We start from the raw sequence: 23,651 nt of genomic DNA, 5'->3' as shown, positions 1-23,651 counted from the left end.
TGCAGTCGTGAGAGTGGTTTTAGTTACTGTACACTAGCTTTCAAAAATAAATAAATAAATAAAGATGATCTATTTGTATAGAAAAACAGTCAGGAAAAGGCTTAGTGATAGCCGACACTGGTATGAATTATTTATACTACCACAGTGCCTCCGAGACCTAATCATGAACCAGGACCCCAACATGATAGGTGCCGTAAGAACACATGAACAAAGAGATGGTCTCTGTCCCAAGGAGTTTACAATCTAAGACTAAGACAGGAGGCAACAGATGGATACCGAAGGGGAGTAGAAGTAAACAGAAAATATTGATCAGCGCACAGCAGCACCCACCAGCCAAGAATTGAGCCCACTGCATGAAAACTTCTTCACAGAACTCCCAGTACACATCATTCATCGTCATGCTGCTATCCAATGAAACAATTTCTTGGGAGGCTGACTATCACCAATTTTAAGTTTACCCAATGAGAACTGAAGGCTCTTAGTGTTTTTTGGGATCGGTGTTTGGGGCCTGTGAAAGAGTGCAACAGTCTAACAATAAATCTTCTATGAGCCAAGATGAAGTAAATCATTCACTTGTTACCCAAGTCACGATTTTGACCAAGGTCTTCCAAAGTGACAGGCAAATGGTCTGACCCCACCCCCCTGTTTCCAGACAGGCTAAAAATATCACTATGTTGTATGGGAGTATCACACACCTGGCTCTATTAGCCTGAAGAATAGAATACACAGATTAGCTTTATGAAATAGCCTTCATTTGCAAGTCAAGTAGTGAATAATTATTCGTTCGCTCATTGTGAAACAATGAAAATGACATTGGTCCATCTTATATACAATAATCTGAATCCATACCTTTGGTGAAAATAGTTTTGATTGTATTCTCAGTTGATGTAAACTGGCCTAGCTTCTCTGAATTCAGTGAATTGAACTGAATTCTGATTGCAGAAAAAGAAGGTCTGGCTCCAAATTTCAGAAATTGGGCTTGCTGACAATTTATTTGCTAATTGATTGATGCTTACAAGTTCCCTTATTTTTATTCTTGGCATTATGGAAACTTCAGCCTATGCATTTCACAGAGAGTATGTGAGATGCAGACCAAAAAAAAGGTTAATTAAATAGCAATTGTGCATCTCAGTCAAGCAAATTAAATATATACTGAAGTACTTATTCTGTAATAAAGTTTAAAATACATGATTTAATTGATTTTAAGTTCTATTCAATCCTTTGTTTGTTTGGTAGTTACATAGATTCATTTTTTTATTATTGTTTGGGTTAGATACACTGGTGCCCTGTGATTTGCACTTTTTTCAAAATATAAGTGATAATTAGTAACCACAATTTTCTTAAAACTCCATCAATCCCTAGTGCAATTCTCTTGGAAACAAATTATCAGAAATTAAAGCAGAATTATACAAATCCTTCACTTGTGCGATGTCATAATTATTTCTTTATTTAAAGTGGAATACCAACACTGATGAGAAAAAGAAATGATAAATATAAAATATGGGATAATTTAATATTTTATTCATGGGAAGTTTGAAAAAAGACCGACACACCAGCTCCAATAGAAAGCTGTGACGCAAAGAAGCCTATAGATATTAGTAGAAGTTGAAATAAATAAAAACAAAAATAAAAATAATAAAAAGCGATCTGAAATGGTAATGTTTTACATTCATTGCTTTGTAGGAAGCTAGAAAGTGTTGGATTTATTATTATTTATACTGTGGTCATGCTTAGGAGCTCCAATCAGAGACCAGGATGCCATTTTGCTAGATGTTGTGTAAACAAAGAACAAACAATTGGACCCTGCCCCAAAAAGCTTACCTATACAGACCTACATGAATTGGGAACTTCCTCTGTCTCTTCCCTATTTGAGAGGTAGCGCTACAATTGCAATCAGCAGAGATGCTCAATCCATTTAATAAAGAGTGGGGCTGGTGGTAAAGCTGTCTCTAGGATGAGCATTCAACTCTGAAACAAGCTTAGATCCCTGCTCTAAAATAGCCTTATTCTTTTGATCTTTAAGCATGTCTATTTGTGGAAGGTGAGGTTAGATCTGTCTTGGAGGAAAGTATTCTGTGTTTTGGATGGGGGTTGAGGCTGGTTGTCAGGAATTAAGTAGCTATTCGATTTTATTTTATTTTTGTTCTTTTAGTCGGTGGCCAGCGCACCTTGAACAGTCGCCCCCTTTTCTTATTGTATAAATCAGTCGGTTATCTAGAATGTTGTCTATTGATTAGAAAACTATAAACCGCATCAGGACTCCAGTTCCTGAACCTCATCCATTGACTTATTATGTCGCCTTGCGAGTCACTTAAAGTATGATATTCAAAAGTCAGGCACACTATTGCACATCAAATGTGTGTGCTTAATTTCTACTTGCACACAACAGGTATTTTCATGTACAAATAGACAGATAGATGCATGGCTTTCCATTTATAGACATAAATATACTGTGGCAACTGCATGAAAAAAAAATTAGGCATCCTATAATGAGTCTGATTTTGTTAAAATAAATGTTTGTGGAATACAAGGTCATTAATCTCTCTGTCTCATATGTAAAATGGTTACAGCAGTGATAATTACCTACTCCACAAAGGTGTTTTGAGGCTTAATTAATATTTATAAAGCAATTTGAGATCCTTGGACAAAAGGCACTATATATAAGTGCACATTATTATTATTTTTACTACCTGTATTATTGTCTGTGTATTCAGGGAACAAAATTCCACATTAAACTTCTCCTCATGGTTGATCCTAATGTAACAATATATTCCACTTTCCTCTCACCAACTGCTCTCAGTGACTAGGATGATGATAACCCTTATTGTCAACAGAGCAGTATTCAAATCCAAGAGTTTGTCTTACTGAGTGGCAGTGTATATTCAAAGTATAGCGCTAATGCAAAGTCCACTGAAGTCAACAGGAGTCCTTTCACTGTCTTCAGTGAGCTTTGGAGCAGGGAAGGAAGCATTCAGATTATCTTTAAAACCTATGTATATTCACTGTCTTTGAGCTTCTTATTGAAAATTAGAGGACCTGATTGAGCAGAGAGACCCAGGTGGAACAAAATGAGTTAAAAGAAGGAGGAGGAAGATGCTCTTGCAGAAATAACAAAAAGAAAATAACTCACAGCTAACTCACAGCTAACTCAAACCCGGGGAGATGCAAGATGTTTCTCTAGCCCTGTATTGTAGGCATAAGAACATAGGATTTTAAACATCTTCTCATTCTGAATCAAACCCTCCATCCAAACAGGCAGGCAACTATCATAGCACCTCTTCCCCAACTGCAACCTTGCCAACTCTGAGGAACGTAATGGGCCTTCACACAGCAGAATACCTTCCTCCAGATACTGTTGATAAAAAAGCTCAGTTGGGTTCTGCTGACAACCCCATATTTAGCCAAGTGTGTTACCTCTGCCTGCTGAAAAGAGCCATGGTACAAAATTGACCTTTCTAGTACAGGGAATGAGAGATACAACTAGAAGTAATTAAATGAAACTAATAAAAAATGTTAGGCTGCATAAATCTTCCTGATATTGAGATCTAGTACAGTACACTGTAAACCAATCTTCCAGAATCCCTCTTGGAATGCTTATAACTGAACTAGACTCAATGGTTCTTAGATTCCACTGCTGAAAATAAGTAAAAGGATGAAGCTGTTTTGTTTACACCCCAAGTATGCAAGGGCAAAAGCCCCCTGGTATAAATTGGTGGAGGTCCACTGAAGTTCATGGAGATATGTTAATTTTAAGATAGCAGATTATTTGGGCTATTTTTTCCCATGATGTTAAGTGGAGGCAATTTCGTTGGCCAGCACTCACATTCACCCAGAACAAACAAGGGCAATTCTGTATGGAGAAGCACATACTTCGAAACAAAAATCTCAGTATTTACTGGGCTTCAATCTTTGATTGGGTAAAGAGCTCTAAAATTATCTGACCAGAGAGATGACCTCATCTATTCCTTAATCATTCATTCCATAGAACCGTTGCTTTCATATTGCCAGTTTTGCCACTACAAAAACATGCAAAGTGATTTTAAACTAAAGAAAGACACTTGTAGCCACAAAGCTGGAAGGAAACCCAGTTTCATGAAGTTAGCTGATTTAGGAATCAGATATGCTCATAAGGGATGAAAATATATTGCCAACAATGCTTAGTCTATATCTCAAATACTGGAGGGTTATCACACTTCAAACCGCACAAAGAAATCAACGGGCTTTGAAAGATGTTCTCATGAACAAAGTGCTGGAGGCTGTATCTTCAACATCTTCCATCTCCATCTCCCTAGATCCCATGTGTCAGGTACACATCCTAAAATATATCACTTTCTTAGAATGTTGGAAAAGACAAAAGAAGTGGAGAAACCACAACAGCCACATTGATTCCACATGCTGCAACAGCAGTGGGGCAGAGAAAAAAGCATGCACGTCTGAAAGTGAAGACGATGTACTGTTAACATTACTTGATCCATCTCTGAAGGGAAGAATTGAAAAAAAATCACTCCCCAGGCAGATTTCGATTTTTTGGAAGGATGCCCTCATAAGCAAATTGCCAGAAGACATAGCCTTCACCCTCTTCCACCTTCTGCAGTCCCATATGAATGACAGGTATAACATATAAAATAGAATATCTTCCTGGATATCTGGGAATGCCAAAGAAACTAATGAAAAAATAACAGACACACTGGCACTACAAGCACTATGAGCAAAAATTACAACCACCCAACATGTACTCTAAGTATGTCTTAAGTGATGCTGGCGGCATTTGACAGACCTAGTTTAATGCAACCAAGAATGAACGCCTCACATTTTAAAATAAATCTGGAAACGTTATTTCTATTTGCCTTCTCTCTTACAAGTGCTCATGCACTACGATGATGATGCCAAATAAATATCCAAGTACTCAGATTACACTTCAGCCGATGTGAATATGAAAAAAATATGAATGTATCTCTGTGTTTGAACAGTGCCTAAAACAATGGGATCTCAATCCTGACTGTGGTCTCTGTGTATTACCACAGCGCGTGTTACCACAATACCAGTATTAAATAAAGAAGAAGAAATTTTCCTCTTTTTCTGTCAAATAACCTGTGAATGATCTCTGTGAAAATGTATCTGCTATTTCTCATAGCTTTTGCCACTTCTGATCCAGCTAAAGAACCTGGGACTTAACCAACTGCTTTGCTTAAGATGAGTTTAACTGGGGATCTCCTCCTCCACTCACACCTGACCTGTATTTGTTTTTGTTATATCAGAATAAATCAGAAGGGTCACCTTTCTTTTCTTCAAGTTGATGACTGGAATTCTACCTGGCTCCCCTCATCAATGGCCAAAGAATAAAAAAATTCTGGGGGGCCAGAGCTGCAACAGTGGCATCCTTCATCAAGGCTGACAGTGCAGTATGCATAATGGAGTAGAGTGCTTTGCCGACAAGCCTCACTGATGCTAAATCATGTAATTCTAGCTTCTGATTCAACATTCAACACAACTGTAGAACTGCTGATGCTCTTCTTCATCACAAAACTCAAAACATTCCACCACCACCTATAGAAGAAAAGAAGCCAAAGAAGGTGTTTTGTTTGTTTTCTTGGTTCTTGATATCTTCACTACTTTGCAATATTTTATAGCTTTGTAGAATGGGTTTTAAGGGGTTCCAGAGGGAGATCAATAGCTCATTACCTCCTCTATTTGATTTATATTCCCTTGTGACCACACCTTCTCTGTTTCAACTTGTTTCCTAATTATTTGAGCAAAATACGTTTTTTTCCCCCTCTTGAGTTCTAGACTTCTGCAGAAGATGATACTCCAAATAAATTAAAGAGAAGGCCACCATTTTAATTCATTCCCACACTTGATGCCTTGGGGAAAGGCCATAATTATTGCAGAGTATAACCAGTTTTGCCTACAATTAAAAGACTTCAAAATATTAAAACATATACACTTGTTTACAAAAATTAGCATTTATGCACATAAATATTTTCAACCATTAAATACAGTTTATAATGCTCCAGGGTAATCAATTTTTATGTTTATACAATTAAAACTGTACAACTCAACATGCCCAGACACTGTACTTTGCAATGTTTTCCTATAAAATTGACTGACTTGATAAGAAAATATAAATAAACTTAAATTAGTCTATCACTATTATATTCGATAATGATTATCAGCATCCAAAGGCTTTTAAGACACCTTGCAAAATAAGAAGGTGGCATAATGTCTTCCTTGGTGGCAAACTATATGATATATGACGTATGAGGTGAGTAATGATATAGTGAGTAGGAAGACGGGATAACACCAGTAAAATCACCTGATTATTCTGCACAGGCTAGCGCGTGGGCAGGGGTAGTAAAAAGGATGTTTTCTGCTGTCTTGTTTTAAATTATGTTACTGAATATCACACACATACCAATCTAGATGGATAGAAAACTACTTTGCACAAAACACCTAGGCACTTTTTGGACCTTGTGCTGCCATATGCTGGATATGACTAACAGGCTTACCAAAGCATCTCTTGAGGGGTGGAGGAGTGTTCAGGAAGTCTCCAAAAGGCTAAATCTTCTATCTGTCCAGCCATCTAGATTCTAATGTGGCCAAGACCACTGTAGTATTTTGAGCACCTCCAAGGAGTTAAAAGATGATAATGCACTCTTTTGCTCTTCTCTGCCTCTAAGAGCCAGGGTTTTTTGGTTTGGGGGGGTGGGGGGTTCTTGGTGGAGGGGAAAGGGATAAACATAAATAGGAATAGGAATCTAGTGCTGATTCTTTTATTCTTATTCAGGTAAATCTCTTTTACATAGGAAAGCTAAAAGAGACAGGCTAATCATTACCAGAAAGGATTTCATACTAAGATCTCTCATGCCATTTTCCAACTTCTTTGTTACAGGAATCAGATAAGTCCTAGCCTAACAAGAAGAGGCACCGTCACAATTTCCTGCAGGTCCATAGCCAAGATGCAATCATTGGCTGGCTAATAAAGGAGGGAAAAAGAGGTGAGAGATTACACCCACATTCTCTGCTAATATGAGATTATGTTTGTGAAAGTGCTCTCTCTTAGAACAGCATTCTGCTTTGGTTGAGGGATGAAGCAAAGGAAGCTGCATGTTGTCTGGAACCCTATATGCTAGGCCAATTGGGAGCTAAGGTTTTGCACAGCACCAAGGCAAATGGGTTCAATTATCGTGGGTTGAAGATCACCACTTCACTACTACGCTTGTCCACTTAAATCATGAAACATCCTGTAAAGGAAAACAAGGGCAATGGGGAGGTACATTTGGCAGAAGGAACAACTAGAACTGTCTCTTTATGGTAGAATGAGATTAGGAAAAGAAACAGAGGGGTACAAGGCCCTTGACACTAAAAGCTTTGGTCACAAACACATCCTGCTGCTATATATCATCTAACACATAGATATTCCAGTCTGGATTAGTGGAATTGAGGGTGCTGAAAAAATTTAAACTTTGTTTAATGTTAAATTCCAGTTATTTTTTGTTATGCATGTCATTACTCATCAGGAACAATATATATATAGGAAACCATTCAAACAAAGCACTGTGCTTATTTTATAGTTTTTTATCATCCTGCTGAGTTGCCTATAGTAAATAGGAGAGGTCAAGAATGACATTAATTACTGAACTTCAGCAAGTGCTTTCACAAAACACGATGATTATCTACTGAAAGGGTATTCTGCATAAGTGGAAAATCATACTGGAGAACTCACAAAATGGAATTTAGGCTTGCAATAAAATAGGAACAAAAAATCCTATGCAGTTTTTTACTAGAAAGAATAAGTCTATGGAGGAGAATATTTTCTATTTCACATCTTTGATGACTTCCTAAATGAATCACAATTGTCAAAGAATAAAATAAAATAAAATAAAATAAAAATCCCTTTATTTTTAATGTACAGTTTCCAGGTAGACTATCAGCAAACTTGAACAGCTGATGTAGGTAAAGTGGTTAATCATTTTATCAATAAATAAACAAAAATCAGGAAACAACAACATTTCATTGCATGACTGAAAAAAAAAGAATGTGCAAAACCAAAACAAGGCTCTATGCCAAATGAAAGCTAATGCAAGTCAGCAAGTCTCTATAGGGCAATGCTAAGATGAGTGATTCCGCCTCTTTTGTATTATTTATCATGCCTTTTTATCTATGAATTCTAAACTATCCATTACCAGAAATGATGCCTATATTCAATTTAAATAATATTATGACAGTCAGTTGTTTCTCTCATTCCTAAAAGCTACTTCAATTGAGGCTGATGTTAATGCACTAATACCAAAGTTAGGATTTGTGCTAGCACCCAGCTATTGTATAACTGTGTATGGTATGGAATTTCTTTGCTCCCTTTCTCCAGCAAACAAGAACTTGAAGTGTTAAGTGTTAAGCCTATGCATTTTAGACAATTACGGATTGCTGTATTTGAAGTGTAAGTGATTGTAAAATGTGCTGTGGCTAATGCCCAGAAAGCCAACTTGGTATCAGGGATAATTATAGACATTTTAATTGCTTTTGGTGTTTTAATTGGCAAAGTACACTGTGAATGAGAGGCAGAATGAAACTGAAAGGGTCATCTAGGTAGGCCATGTAGGGGTCCAGATTTGCTAGTCATGAGCTGATCTTATGTACTGTGGGTACAGCCTTCATGGACCCAAGTATTCCTAGGACAAAGGAGGCCAAATTACTTTCAAGAAAAATCTATTACTGCCCAGAATATGATTTTAACTTTTGCTTTTGAGAAATACTTTTGCTTGTCTGCCAAAAGGTACTTGTAAATACTATGTTTATTTCAGCTATATATATTATGCAGAGACAAACTCAGCTCATCTCCTGTAAGAGTGGCTTTCTTTTGGGGAGTTTCTTTTTGGCCTCAGCCTGCAAAGATGTTCAAAACATGAGTTTGAGCCTCAGCTACGGTAATATGTGGAAGAGCCAAAATCAGCAATCTTTATGCTTGCAAAATTTCCACTGACAGCAAATAGGAGTTTTGACTGACTACGGATTACAAGATTTGGCCAAAGCAAGTCCAGCCACCAGATGATGTGAAGTACTTGCTCAGGTCTGCTCCAGTGTTTGAGACAACTCAGTAAAACCCCATTTCACAAATATTATTAGTGATGTTTAATGCTCATTAAATGTGTCAGATTGACAGATATGAAAACTCAAACCCTCTGTTGCCCCCCCAAAGCAGAAGGCAACTTGCAAGATTCCTTCATTCTATCCTGTAAATCTGCCTTAACTCTGCCCACTGATTTCTCCTCCAGGAATATATGGTAATTCTCCTTTTTAAAGCACAAAAAATGTAATCATTCCGCATTTCACCTCCTTATTCTGTAACTTTCATGCACCACCACAGACTGGTTGGCTGGCTGTCATCTACCATATACCTATTATACATTTTATTTAGTCTCTTACGTTATAATTGACCACATTTTGTGACAGGCAGGTGTAGCTATGGATCTTGAAAGGTGTGTTGTTAGGTGTGTTGATCACTGTAGCAGTGGGGATATAATAGAATCAGAAGTGTAGGACTGGAAGGGACCTCAATAGATCACCTAATACAGTCCTCTACACTCAAGGCAGGACTAAGTAATAACTAGGCCATTCTTGACAGGTGTTAGTCAGCAAGTTTTGCATCTGTTGTTCTGACAGGGTTTATGCCACTTTGAGTAGGTATATTCCTGGTTAACACACCGCACAACACACCTTTCAAGATCCATGGATGCTACACATGCCTGTCACAACATGTGGTGTATCTTACCCAGTGCACTAAATGCCCCAACAACAGCTATGTGGGTGAAACCAGAAAATTACTACACTCTCAAATGAACTCGCACAGGAAAATGATAAAATACAAAAACAGCCTATCACCTGTGAGTGAACACTTTTCACAAAGCAGTCACTTTATGTCTGACCTATCAGTCCTCACCCTCAAAGGAAACCTGCACAACACTTTCAAAAGACAAGCCTGGGAACTTAAATTCATAACTCTGCTAGACACTAAAAATCATGGACTGAACAGAGATACTGGATTTATGGCTTACTACAACTGTCTGTAACCCACTAACAACCTCGCCCCCCTTTTTTTGCCCTATGACTGCAGAGCTGTTAACAGACCACTCCACCTTGAATAGTCTCTTAGAATATGTGCTAACTACATACACTAAACAATCTGTTCCACCCCTGTTTAGCTGTGACCTCAGAGAACCTTTCCCTGACCCAAAAGAAGAGCTCTGTGTAGCTCGAAAGCTTGTCTCTCTCACCAACAGAAGTTGGTCCAATGAAATATATTATCTCATCCACTTTGTCTCACTGATTAGAATAGACAGTCTATTCGCATAAATCCTCAGACATATTTCTCAATAGAAATTCTGGCTATATAATGTTAGCATATCTCAGAGATGTCCATTTATTTCTTTACTTACTTACTTTTTAAAAGTTGCTATTAACATGGATATATTCATTTTTATTTATCAAGGGAATAAGTGATTGGCTTAAACTGGATTGTATTATATATAAAAGAGTGGCTATGACAGTCAAAAACAAGTTGATGATAGGATCTTACAAGTACTATTGTTTATTACATCTGTTGCACTAGTATCTGTTAGTATCTCAGCCAGCTTGGGACCCCATTGTGCTAGGTAGGGGCTGTACAGAAATATAATAAAAGAGACAGCAAAGCCCAGAGTCTTAGGCCCTGATGCTACAAACATTCACTTACTTAAGTAACCTCACACGCATAATCTCTCAGTGAATTTTTGAAAACTCTCTGTGCTTCAATTTCTTCTTCTGAAAAATAGATTTATTTACCTTAAAAGGACATTTATCAGGGTTAAATCTCTATTGTCTTTAAATGTCTTTAAGATGTTCAGATGAAAGGTATTTTAAACTCTTCTAAAGAATTCTACCCTGCTACTGAATGGTTAGAAAAATGGAAAGGATATAATTTTCTATCACATCCCATATTTAGGCTTTTAAAGTAATTACTATAGATTCATAGATTGTAAAGCCAGAAATGATCATCTAGTCAGACCCCTAGTATAGAACATGCTGTTGAACTTCCCCAAAATAATTCCTAAAGCAGATCTTTTAGTAAAGCATCTAATTTTGATTTAAAAGTAGTCAGTGAATGAGAATCCACCATGATGCTTGATAAATTGTTCCATTGGTTACTTACTCACAGTTAAAAATGTATGTCTTATTTTAAGTCTGAATTTGTCTGGCTTCAACTTCCAGCCATTACATTGTGTTATAGCTTTCTCTGCTAGATGAAGAGCCCATTTTAAAATATTTGTTCTCCATGTAGGTAATTTTAGAATGTAATCAAACCACCACTTAACCTTGTCTTTGTTAAGCTAAATAGATTGGGCACCTTGAGTCTATCACTTATAAGGTATATTTTCTAATGCTTTAATCATTCTCATGGCTCTTTTCTGAACCCTCTCCAATTTATTTATCTTCTTGAATTGTGGCCATCGGAACTAGACACAGTATTCTAGCAGCGGTCGCACCAATGCCAAATACAGAGGTAAAATAACCTCTCTGCTCCTAGTCAAGATTCCCCTGTTTATGCATCCCAGGATTGCATTAGCTTTTTTGGCCACAGCGTCACATTGAGGGCTCACATTCAACTAATTATGCACCAGAAGCTCCACATTTTTTTCAGAGTCATAAGAACAGCTATATTGGGTCAGACCAATGGCCCATCTAGCCCATATCCTGTCTTCCAACAGTGGCCAATGCCAGGTGCTTCAGAGGGAATGAACAGAACATGCAGTCATTGAGTGATCCATCCTGTCCTCCACTCCCAGCTTCTGGCAAACAGAGGGTAAGGATACTCAGCATGGTGTTGTCTCTCTACCCATCTTGGCTAATACCCTTGATGGACCTATCCTCCATGAAATATCTAATTTTTTTTAACCCTGTTATAAATTTGGCCTTCACAACATCCCCTAGCAAATAATTCCACAAGTTGACTGTGCGTGTGTAAAGATATACTTCCTTTTGTTTGTTTTAAACTTCTGTCTATTCATTTCACTGGATGACCAGTAGCTCTTGTGTTGTGAGGAGTTAATAATATATCCTTATTCACTTTCTCCACATCAGTCAGATTTTATAGACCTCTACCACATCCCCTTGTAGTTGTCTCTTTTCCAAGTTAAAAAGACCCAGTCTTCATGACCTCTCATAAAGAAGTCCCATACCCCTAATAATTTTTGTTGTCCTGCTCTGTACTTTTTCCAATTCCAATGCATCTTTTCTGAAATGGGGCAACCAGATCTGTATGCAGCATTCAAGATGTGGGCGTACCAAGGATTTAGATAGAGGCATTATGATATTTTATGTCTTATAATCTAAACTTTTCCAAATGGATCCTAACATTCTGTTAGCTTTTTTGAGTCCCACAGCACACTGAGCAGATGTTGTCAGAGCACTATCCACAATGACTCCAAGATCTCTTTCTTGAGTGGTAACAGCTAATTTAGACCCCATCATTTTGTCTGTATAATTGGTATTATGTTTTCCAATGTGCATTACTTTGCATTTATCAGCATTGAATTTCATCTGCCATTTTCTTGCATACATTTACATTTAGCCATATTAAACAGCATATTGTTTGCTTGTGTCCAGTTTACTAAGTGATCTAGATCACTCTGAAATAGTGACCTATTTTCTTCATTACCACTCCCCCAATCTATGTGTCATCTGCAAAATTTATCAGTGATGATTTTGTTTTCTTCCAGGTCATTGATAAAAATGTTAAATAACAGAGGGTCAAGAACCGATCCCTGCACGACCCCACTGAAAACAATCCTGCTCGATGATGGTTCTTCACTTACATTCTGAGACCTATCAGTTAGCCAGTTTATAATACATATCAGTTTCTGCTATGTTAATTTTGTATCTTTCTGTTTTTAATCAAAATGTTGTGTGATACTAAGTCAGACACCTTATGGAAGTCTAAGTATATTATGTCAACACCATTATCTTTATCAACCAAACTTCTAATCTCATCAAAAAAAGATATCAGGTAAGGATCTATTTTCCATGAACCCATTTGATTTGCATTAATTACATTACCCTCATTCAGTTCTTTATTTATCAAGTCCTATATCAACTGCTCCATTATCTTGCCTGGGATCAACGTCAGGCTGACAGGCCTATATTTACCTGGGTCATCCCATTTACTTTTTTAAAAAATTGGCACATTAGCTTTCTTCTAAACTTCTCAAATTTCTCCAGTGCTCCAAGACTTATTGAAAATCAACTAACAGTCCAGAGAGCCAGCTCTTTTAAAACTCTAGGAAGAAAGTTATCTGGACTTCTGATTTAAAAATGTCTGACATTAGTAGCTTCTGTTTAAGATCCACAAGAGGTACTAATGGAAAGAGTATTAGCACCATATGATGAGACTGCATCATCTATTGTGTAATATATAGAAACCTATTCAACGTAACTAAAAGGTGACTGGCTTAAACATTATTGAATTCCATATGAATTTTCTGTAACCGCTTTTGAGCTTGTTTCATCTCTTATGGTTAGTGCATTTGTTTTAAGGGGTTCTGGTTCACAGGCATATTTCCCTTATTTTTAGCCATTTGTTTTTAACAATGTCTCCATTCTTCTGGATATGTTTTGTAAAGTACTTCTTATGAAAGGGAACCATAGGGCAAAAGCAGGGGGAGGAGAGAGAGATTCAAAGAGGAGAGCAATGGTGGCTGGGAGCCAGATGATTTGATGTGGCAGCTGTCTTCAATTTCATCATTTTGTTTGTGCTGCGAGAGGGCATCAAAACAGAGCAGTAAACGGCATTTTAGCAAATTCACACACACATCTCTACAGTAAATGAATATTGTATTATACTTCTGAAAGGAGAAGAATAAAAGTCTAAATAGAGGCAAGCCTCCAACGTTGACGTACAGAGAAGTGCATTAAGGAAATTATTAAAGAGGTCAGCAATTGTGCTGATGTTTCAACCCCTAACAATGGACAACAGTGCTTTCATTGTGGTGCAGTAAAAAGCCCAATTTATATGTAGTTACCATGTTAGTTTTGCATGTGCCTATGTGGCACAAGTAATTTCCCTTCTGATCAGCTTCACCATTGAGGAAACCAGACTGGTCACATATCTATGAAATTGTGAAGAATTGAATCTTTAATTTAAAATCTGGTGCAATTTTAAGTTGTTTTTTTTTTTTTGGTGGGGTGGGGAGGGGATGGAGAGAAGCTAAATCCTTTAGTCTACACTTTCATGGGCTCAACATTTCTAATTTTAAAAGCACTATCATTTTGAAAAGTTTATGGTTAAGTTTATGTTTAGTTTTGCATGAGTTAATGTCTGGGGCACATGTAGTCTCACAATGATGAATTGCTCATGGAAATTAATCTGAATATTAAAAACGTGAATGCCATACAGAGTTTGTTAAAAGTAAATAAGACTGATGTGGGCAAAATGAGCCATTACCATAATCCTTTTTAATATGTGTATAAATATATCTATGAAATAGCTAGTTCAAATCTCAGTAAATCTCTTGGAAACAATCTCCTGAGCACAGTATTACAAAATATTTAGCATTGCAGAATTACTTCCTGGGGACAAACAAATACCTTGAATTGTGAGAATGTTAACATGAAAATACAGCTAGCATTTATTTTTACCTATTTGTTGTTAATAGTAGCCCTCTCTATAAAGGCCAGTCTCTTCCATCTTCCCATATCCACAGGACGAGGTATAAATGAGTTTCGTGGTCGGATGAGTAGATACATTGTCGTACTCTCAACAGTCTGATGTGTATAAGAGAGTGTGATGGATCAAATGCTTCCCTACTGCTCTCTTATGTGGGTTTGGTTAAAGGCAATTTTTCTCATTCTTTTGCCAGATGTCCAGCCCTCTATTCCTAAGGATCGGACAAATCTCAACCTTACCTACTTATTATCCCCTCAATGTGAGGATAATCTTCAGAGTGAACTTTTCAGAAAATAGGATCATTCTCCCTTTATACAAAGAAAAAGCTTGTGACAAGAGCCACTTCTCAAAGGATGTGGGTGTGTTAGAGGCAGAATATAGTACCCATGAGAGGTGCCCAGTTTCACAGCCTTGCTGTAGGAATGCTGGAGTCAGAGAACGGGATTTATCAAAGGAAGGAGTAGTACAGGCCTCACCATTCTTGTCCCATCAGCATGCTTTAACCTGCCTCTGGACAGCACGTATCCAGTAATGAAAGGATAGCTTATTTCCCATATCTATTCATTCGGTGTCCTCTCAACTGACAATTAGTAATTGTGACATTTCATACACTCTACCAAACAGACATCAGATGGTAACAGTCACAGGCTGAATTTGAAATGGCAACCTAGAAGTGAAAAGCCCTATATTCCATTATCAGTCCCGTGTCATTCAGTTCGTCAACTAGATTCAAGACTCTTGAGTTCTAATCGCTTCTGTTGTTCATGGAATCATAGAAATTAGAGATGGAAACAGCATATTAAGTAGACTATGTCAAACGACTAGAAATAAGTTGGTTGAACTAGAAGGTCTTATGCATCTCTTACCTCGATAAGCCTATGAATTTTGGAATATTGTGTTCTGAGAAAAAGTCATAAATGATAAACAGAGTATTAATGGTTACTTTTGCTGTTGTTTTTAAATCCTATGAGTTAGTAAACATATTAGTCCGTAAAACTCCCAGCTAAGAGTATCTTTTATCTTCTCTCCTTAAGTGTATGTTGGGGCATCTCTACCAATGCAGGATTGTTCCCTATAGTACATTTTATAGTATTCAGCCAATTTCATTTAAAATGTTCAAGCAAAGGACCTTCCACTACTTCCCTTCGGAGAATATTCTACAGTCCAATACATCTCATGCTCAATACATTTTTCCAGCTTAAATGTTTCCTTGATTATTTTTTCACCTTTCACTTCTAGTTACACACTTTTTTGTACAACTTTAATTAGAGCCTCTCATTCTCTTGTTGGAGCTTTTTCCTTCAGCTATTCTGATACTTCTTGTTCTTTACACTCTTGATTTTCAGAGGAACTGTAAAGCCAAATCTATTGTCAGTGACACCTGTGAAATTCTGGAAAACCATGGGGCTTCACAGGTGTAGTTAAGGGCAAAATTTGTCCTGCAGATTCTTTATTGCTGATGGAGATGTACAAGCCATAAAGAGCACAGCTTGACTTTCAGATCTCATATAGAGCCAGCAGAGGTAGCAGTTAGGGAAAAGAAAAACATCTTTTTACTTGTAAACTGAACTTGCAGAAGCACGATAAGCCTGGAACCCCCATATTGTCCCTTTTACAGTTTCTTTTGAGAGCAGAACCATGCTCTGATATTACATTTTTAAAACTGTAGATATTTGAAGAGCTTACAAAGCTGTTTTGCAATTGCCTTAGTTTGGAATGATCTTTTACTTATAAAGACTGCAAAGGAGAAAATTTCATTCCCCCCTCACCCCCTTTGAACTTCTTGTGCCTACTGAATTCAGTGGCAAAACTCACATATTCCCCAGTGCGAGGAAGGAACTTTGTGTGTACTAGTGACATCTTGAAGCTATCAGATCTCTTATGCAAATGTTCATGTTTTAAGGCTGATGGTAGCAAAATAGGCGAAACATGGACATTGGAAAAATTAATTGGAAATGGAATGGAAGTGATTTACAGATGTATGGTATGGTGGGAACTACAAGCTGAATTCTTAGCTGTACCCAGCTCACATTTGGGCAGCTGAGGAATGGGAAAGGTGGGGAGGGGAGGGGGGAAGTGGCTATACTTAACCTTTCTGCCTTCCATGACCCACAGGCTGTTGGGAGGCCAAGATGTCAATCAGCATAACTTAGAGCAACCACAGGGGTCTTTCGAGTTACACCAGAAGCACTGGTCCCATAGCTATGACCAAGGACTGGGGAGAATGCTGTTCATTTCAGTCCTACTTATCCCTCCCCCAGCATGCCTCTCTCTGTCCTCTGACACACAAAGATCTTACCTTTCTTTGGAAAGTGTTCATTAACTATGCTTGAATCTTTGTTGTTGATTAAGTTACTCAGTGCCCAAGCAACTGATATATCTTTTGACCTATTGTGCCAGGCACCATAAGGAAATAATAACCATTAATTTGCAATAGCTTAATTCTGCCTATAAAATAACAAAGATGCAATGATTCATTGCACCTTCTGAAAACTGTCTGAGGACAACTACAGGATGGAAAGTGTGATATTACTAGAATGTCAAACTCATAAGACAGCTCAAATACATGAGTTGTGGTTTGAGGCGAGAGCATCTATCCTGAAGGTATTGGATATCAGATTAAAAAGTAGTGTTACTTCAGAAACAAAATGCAGTGTGATGTACAATGGAGACCGCTGAAGAGTACAAGGCTTCCTGCCAGGTCCCTCAGAGCAGGAAACATTTGTAAGTAATACAGATGTCTCTTGCTTCCCAGGAAGATTTCACACAGGCTCTGAGTCCTTTACTGTGGGCCCTGAAGAGTGACATGGGCAGGAACATATCCCAGAACTCCCGATTCATAAGCTTTGCTCTAACAACTAGGCCACATGCTATCATAATCTGTCCAGCACCACTGATGTGTATCATGTTTTACCTTCAAGTAGGAAAACAAGATCTCTGACCCCATGCAGACTTGTCCATCACTTACGTCCTATTGTTCAGGCTCTCTGCACTGGAGTCAATTTCACCCCATTCAAACACTGCTAGGGAAGTAATTTTCTAATATAGAGAACTACTGATATCAGTTGGGTTTTAGAAGCACTGTGCAGACAGAAAATTTGTACTGGGTTAGAAATATGGTAAGGGTTACTTAAAAGAAAAAGTACAGGAAGAATAAGCATGATAGACTGCTGGGAGAGACAGAGAGAGAGGGGAGATCACAAAAAGCGAGATACATAGGAGCACAAAAAGTTGGAAGTAGAACCTCTGATATCAAAGGAAATTGAAGAATGTGGGGAGGCAGGTACAAGAGGAAGAAATACTAGACATTTTCTATTGATGAAAGTAGCCTTTGGTCTAAAAAAAGTTAATTTTTGAGCCAAGATCATAGCATAGTAATTGGTAAGACTGCAATAAAGAATATATATTTAAAAAAATAGGGTTGGAGAACAGATGAAGTATTAGATGTGGTGAAGAGTATTTAAATCAGGATGACATGAGGAGGATGCACAAAGCCAAGCAAAAAAACCTTGAGCAAAAGCTGATGGGGCTGATGAGATGAAACAAGCAGAAACACATTGGTGCACTTTCTTTTCTACAACATAAAACCAGCACAGCATGAGAAGCAGCGGAAAGGTTCTGCATTATTTTACTGTTAGAAAGTCACCCAAACAATCACCCTCAACCGCTGTACCAGTCACAACATAATTGGCATAGCAGTTAACAAAAGTACTATGAGTAGAGAGATGTACATGGAGCCCTCATTAATACACTACCTAAAAATTTAGAATGTTATCAGAATGTTTATACAACAGCACTGATAATATTAAGCGGCAGTCGGTAGCCAAGCTCTACTAACCTTACCAAAGGGCATTTTATCAGGAAAAACATGTTTTGGAGGAGGATGGGGATGAATGAAGAGTATAAGATTGGCTTTGCACTTTTGTTTAAGCTGAGAAAGTGCATCTTCCGTTCCTAATGTTGCACAATCCAGCCACTCTAACTCACATTAATTGTCAAATTTGCATAATGAATCAATTCTTATTTAATTACATTTAAAGTGTGTGTCATTTAAAACAAATCTATATAAAATAGTGTACATATTTTGATTGCATCTCACTTTCCCATCCTGTTTGCCCTATTATGGTGCTTGTCAGCTTCGGTGTCAAATCTGTAAACAATTATGACCTTGAAGTCAATGGGACTAACCATATGCTTTAAGTTAGGCAAATGGATAATGCTGGCAGGGTTTGGGCCCTAGTTTGTGAATTCTTTGGGTCTGGATTTTGCTTACCTAGCACTGGGGAGGAGGCCGCTGGTTGATTATGGCTTTAGTAGCAACAATACAAATACACACTAATGTAAGAAAAGATGCAGAGACTTTGAACCTACCATACTGGAACCATCAACAGATAAACCCTGGTCCACAAAGCTTGGATTTAAGTGAGGGAAAAATGCCTGGGTGGAAATTTATGCTGCAAATAAATACAGACGGGACAAAGACAAAAAAGACAGACAATGTCCATCTGTTATCAGATCCAAACTCCTGACATTTGAAATTTGGCATTATTTGTACATGTAAGGACCTGGCAATGGCCTCTGTACTAAATTTAGTTTCAACTGGTGTGATGCCAGTCCCCAAAAAGGGAGCTACCAAGAATGGCACACATGAATGTTTGTCTCATAAAAGGGGGGGCGGGGGAGGGGATGATCATACCAAAGAATAGGTGAAGTTAAATAGTTTGAGTCAGAGAACACAAGAGAAACAAATGGCCTGTATAAAATGTGATATGTGACTACAGTACTGTGCAGCACATTATACATGGCATGAATAATTGTTTTTTCCTTAGACAGTGGTATGCTTTAAAAGAATAGTGTCATAGCACAGCTTAGGGAACGTGCAAAAGCCAACCCTCATGCATGTGTAATGTGTGCTGCAAGTCATAAAATTCTGCAACCCCTGCTGCATGAAGAGGTCGTACATGCCAGACAGGTATCGTGACTTGCCAGACCATGACATTAAATGTCTGACAGTATCCCAATAGACTAACGTTGAAATACTGGTAAGGCACTATAGTGCTGCTGTGACAAATACCCCATAAAGCCTTTACAGTCCTAAGTACCCAGGAATGCGGTGCCTCTAGTATTATGCAACTCCTGTGGCATTTTTGCTAAATGCTGTCTTGAATAATGGAATACGTTTTCACATTAAGAAAAAAACTGAAAAAAACCCTAGTTTATTCTATAATTTTTTTTTACCTAATGTTATAAGCAACTCCCTAAAACTACTATAACTGAAAATTATCAGAGAGGGAAATGTTATTCTCTCCTTCCCTCCCTCCATTCCAGTTTGCTTACTTTATGCATTTGGACAGTAAAAAGTCCATTCCATTGTTTTGAGGATTGTCAGTTACACTTCCAGTCTCATGTACTAGCATATCACTCACTATTTTGGTGCACTCATGCACTGACCATTTGTACGTGCTCCTTCAGGCTTTGCAGGAGGATGTTTTACTAATTACAGCAAGAGTAGCCGTGAAATTAAAATAAGAGTGTACAAGGAGAACAAGATGGGGAGTCTGGCTGAGTCTTCACATGTTTTGTGGTTTTGTTTTAGGGCCCACCCAAAAGAGAATCTCCAAACATCAGCAAGCACACAAGAAAACCCTTATAAAAATAATGAAATGCTATTTAAAGGGTGTCCTCTGAGAAATTTGATTTAAAATATCATATATTAAGACTCTGATCTTTCAACACAAGCAGAAATGTGCTGTAGATAGTAATGGTCCAGGTTAGAAAGATGATTGGATTACTTTCAGGCAAGAAAATTACTAAGAAAGCCCTATTGTGTTCTTTGTGGCCAGAATGAGGAAGCTTGAATGAAAACATCCAGCACAAAAACAGACAAAGGGAAGCAAGGAAGCAATTGATAATAATATGAAGCTAGGGAAGACAAAAAATATATAAGAAAGGTTAGACAACAGAAAAAGTATATATTAAAAAAAAACAGATTAAAAAAGCATAAACAGAAATGACAAAAAAAGCAACAAAAGTTCCCAAAAACAAGAAAGAAGAGAAAAGAAGAGAGAATAAAAGAACACAGAAAAAGGGCAACTGAAAAAAAATCCCAAAAGAGAAAAAGCAAGACATAGTAAAAAGACACAATTTATGCTTATGAATGCAGGTAAAACTCAGACTTGTTCAAGTCAGAACAGATGTGTCTGGTGTGACTTTGTCAGTAGCACCTCTACTTTACCGACTCTGTACACAACATCTTGATTAGAATTCTCAGGAGGAAGTGTGTATGGCTACGGGCTGCAGTAGGGTAGGTAGAAATGTTTGCTGTGAGGAGAATATATGTAAGTGCAGTATTTGACAAAATAGTAAAGCTGTTTACATGGAGCTATCCATTAAGCTTTGTAGTGAGATTTTTGCTTTTAAAAAGTCGTTATAGGGTTAATTTACAAAGTGTTGTGTTGACTCCTTGTTGCAGAATTTCCTTTGTTGTTAATGGGAGTTACATGGCTAACAGCACATGATACTTTGATAATTTCCCTCTATATTTAGAAATAAAGATATGGAGTTTGGCTTCAAATGCTCTTGAATACAGAGATGGGTTTACCTGTTCTGATAGTCTTCACAAAACAATAAGGGCATTTTCAGGTTAACAGGAGCTTTCAAAATATTCAGGTTAATTTTCAGGTTAACGGGAGCTTTCAAAATATTCAATCCATCCCATATCTTGCTTCTGATCTTATTTTCATTGAGGTCAATGGGATTTTGTCAGTGGGTTCCACTGAAAGAGCCCCATTGACTAAAATGGGAACTGGATCAGGCTGTAGGAGACTACATGAAGATTAAAGCACTGGATGTGTCCAAGGTGACAAAACGACCTTGGATCTAGTGGATTATCTTGTCTACATGATAACCAAAATACATGACAGTTTTCAACACATCCAAAACACTTGATAAACTATCTCACTGGAAAAAGATTTGCAAGGGGATTGAGCATTTAAAAATAATAACACTATCACCAGAAAGTTTGGGTTCAGAACTAAAAGTAAAGGGGATATGTACAACAGATGGATCATTGGTATTTTATATGTTATGGTTTCTGTTGTCGCATTTAGCTAATATGATGAACTTTTGATATTTTTAACATGATCGTAATTAATGGTGCAGAACAAAATATATAGATCAGCAATGATTTGAGTCTTAATATAGGAAAGACTGGCATTTAATCCACATGTCAAGGTTAAAATTAGACCAGCTGCTAAGTACTTTGACACTTTTAAATGAAGTATTGGATGGTTTAGTGATTGGTAATGGGATATGGATCTTTTAATTTTAGGAAAATCTGCAGTAGCTGAATAACACAATACATCTTTTTATGGAGTGTAGAACGAATAACCTGTAAACAATGGAATATGTATAATTTATATGATAATTCTGCTGACAATATGGTTTGTGACGTAAATACTTATTTATATAGCTGAAGTATGATAATCATTCTAAAATATTAGATGTAAATAATATTCATTTAAAATAAACAAAATAGTTGTGGTGTAAGACAATATATATTAGAATTAGTTTAGGTACCAGGTATTTTGAAATACTATAGTTAGATAAGAGAGAACTACAATGGCCACTGTAGTGATCGTTTATTATTATGATTAATTATTTGTACTGTAGTAGTACCTAGGAGCCCCAGTCATGGACCAGGGGACTGTGCAAATTCATAACAAAAAAGACTGTCCCTGACTCAAAGCACTTACAATCTGAGGCTTGAAATATACTGCTGGTGAAATTCAGGGCTTGTGTGTCTCCACAGCTTGCGTGTCTCCCACCGACCTCCTAACTTCTACCTACCATAGCGCTCCCACTATACTGCGCTGATGGGAAATGCCCTCCCGTCAATGCAGCGTTACTCTTTTTGTTGGGGTGGATTAACGGTGTTGACTTCCGGATCGATTGAGCAGGTCTCCACTGCCGCTCAATTGATCCCGCAGAATCAATCCGATGGTGCCGACAGTGCCACCGTCTATATAGACATACCCTAAAAGTAAGACATGAGACAAGAGGCAAATACAGATGGATGAGGGAGCACAAGGTAACTATAAGACAAGAGTCTACTGTCAAACCAGGGGAGAGGGGAAATCAAACTGAAGTCTACCAATCATTCTTTAGACCATAATTTTGTGTGTTTTGCCTTTCCCACACCTTCAACCTCTTAAGCACAGTGTCAGTCTTCACTATATTCACTATATTTTTTGGTTATTTTTTGTAAAATTACCTTAACATTTTTAATATACAGCACATTGGACTTGAGCCTACGTTGCTTGTACACCCAACATTTCCATTCACTTCAAGAGGTGGTTTGAAACAGACACAGAGATGTCTCTTCTTTTTCCCTTGCAGATGTACCTTCCATGAATATCAACTGGAGTTATAATAGTGCTTGTAAAAAAAAAATCCATGGTATTTGTCTGCAGTAATGTTTTACGGTCCATAGAAACATACTATTGATCAGAACTTCCACTTTAGAGATTTTTCTTCTTTAAATGTATTTTTCTTATTGTCTGATGAGGGTTCAAGATGTGTTTGATTATTAAAAAAAAAATCACTAAGATCATTCAAAGTTCATCATATGATAAATACCCATTTTCTATGGGCACGGTACACCTGCATTAATTACTATAGAAAGATTAGCAAACCTATTCTATGCTCTGATGGCTTCCTGTAGTGTTGGTTTAGTGCATTGAAGTGCATGTAATAGATTGAGTTCCCTAGTGTTTTCAACAGACAGGCAATTACAAAGTACTTGCACACTTGATATTTTGACCTTGTCCATAACAAAATTTGAGAATGACTCACTACATCAATTCAGATGATAAAATTTTTGAGCAATTATCATCAACACAACTCCTTCCAAGGAAAGTTTTCAGACTATAAAATTGAAAAAGTATTCAAGATTTAC

Source organism: Emydura macquarii, unplaced genomic scaffold, assembly GCF_026122565.2.
Source record: "Emydura macquarii macquarii isolate MOO-44397 ecotype Brisbane River unplaced genomic scaffold, CSIRO-AGI_Emac_v2 contig_71, whole genome shotgun sequence".
Taxonomy (NCBI): domain Eukaryota; kingdom Metazoa; phylum Chordata; order Testudines; family Chelidae; genus Emydura; species Emydura macquarii.
This window is presented reverse-complemented; position numbering follows the sequence as displayed.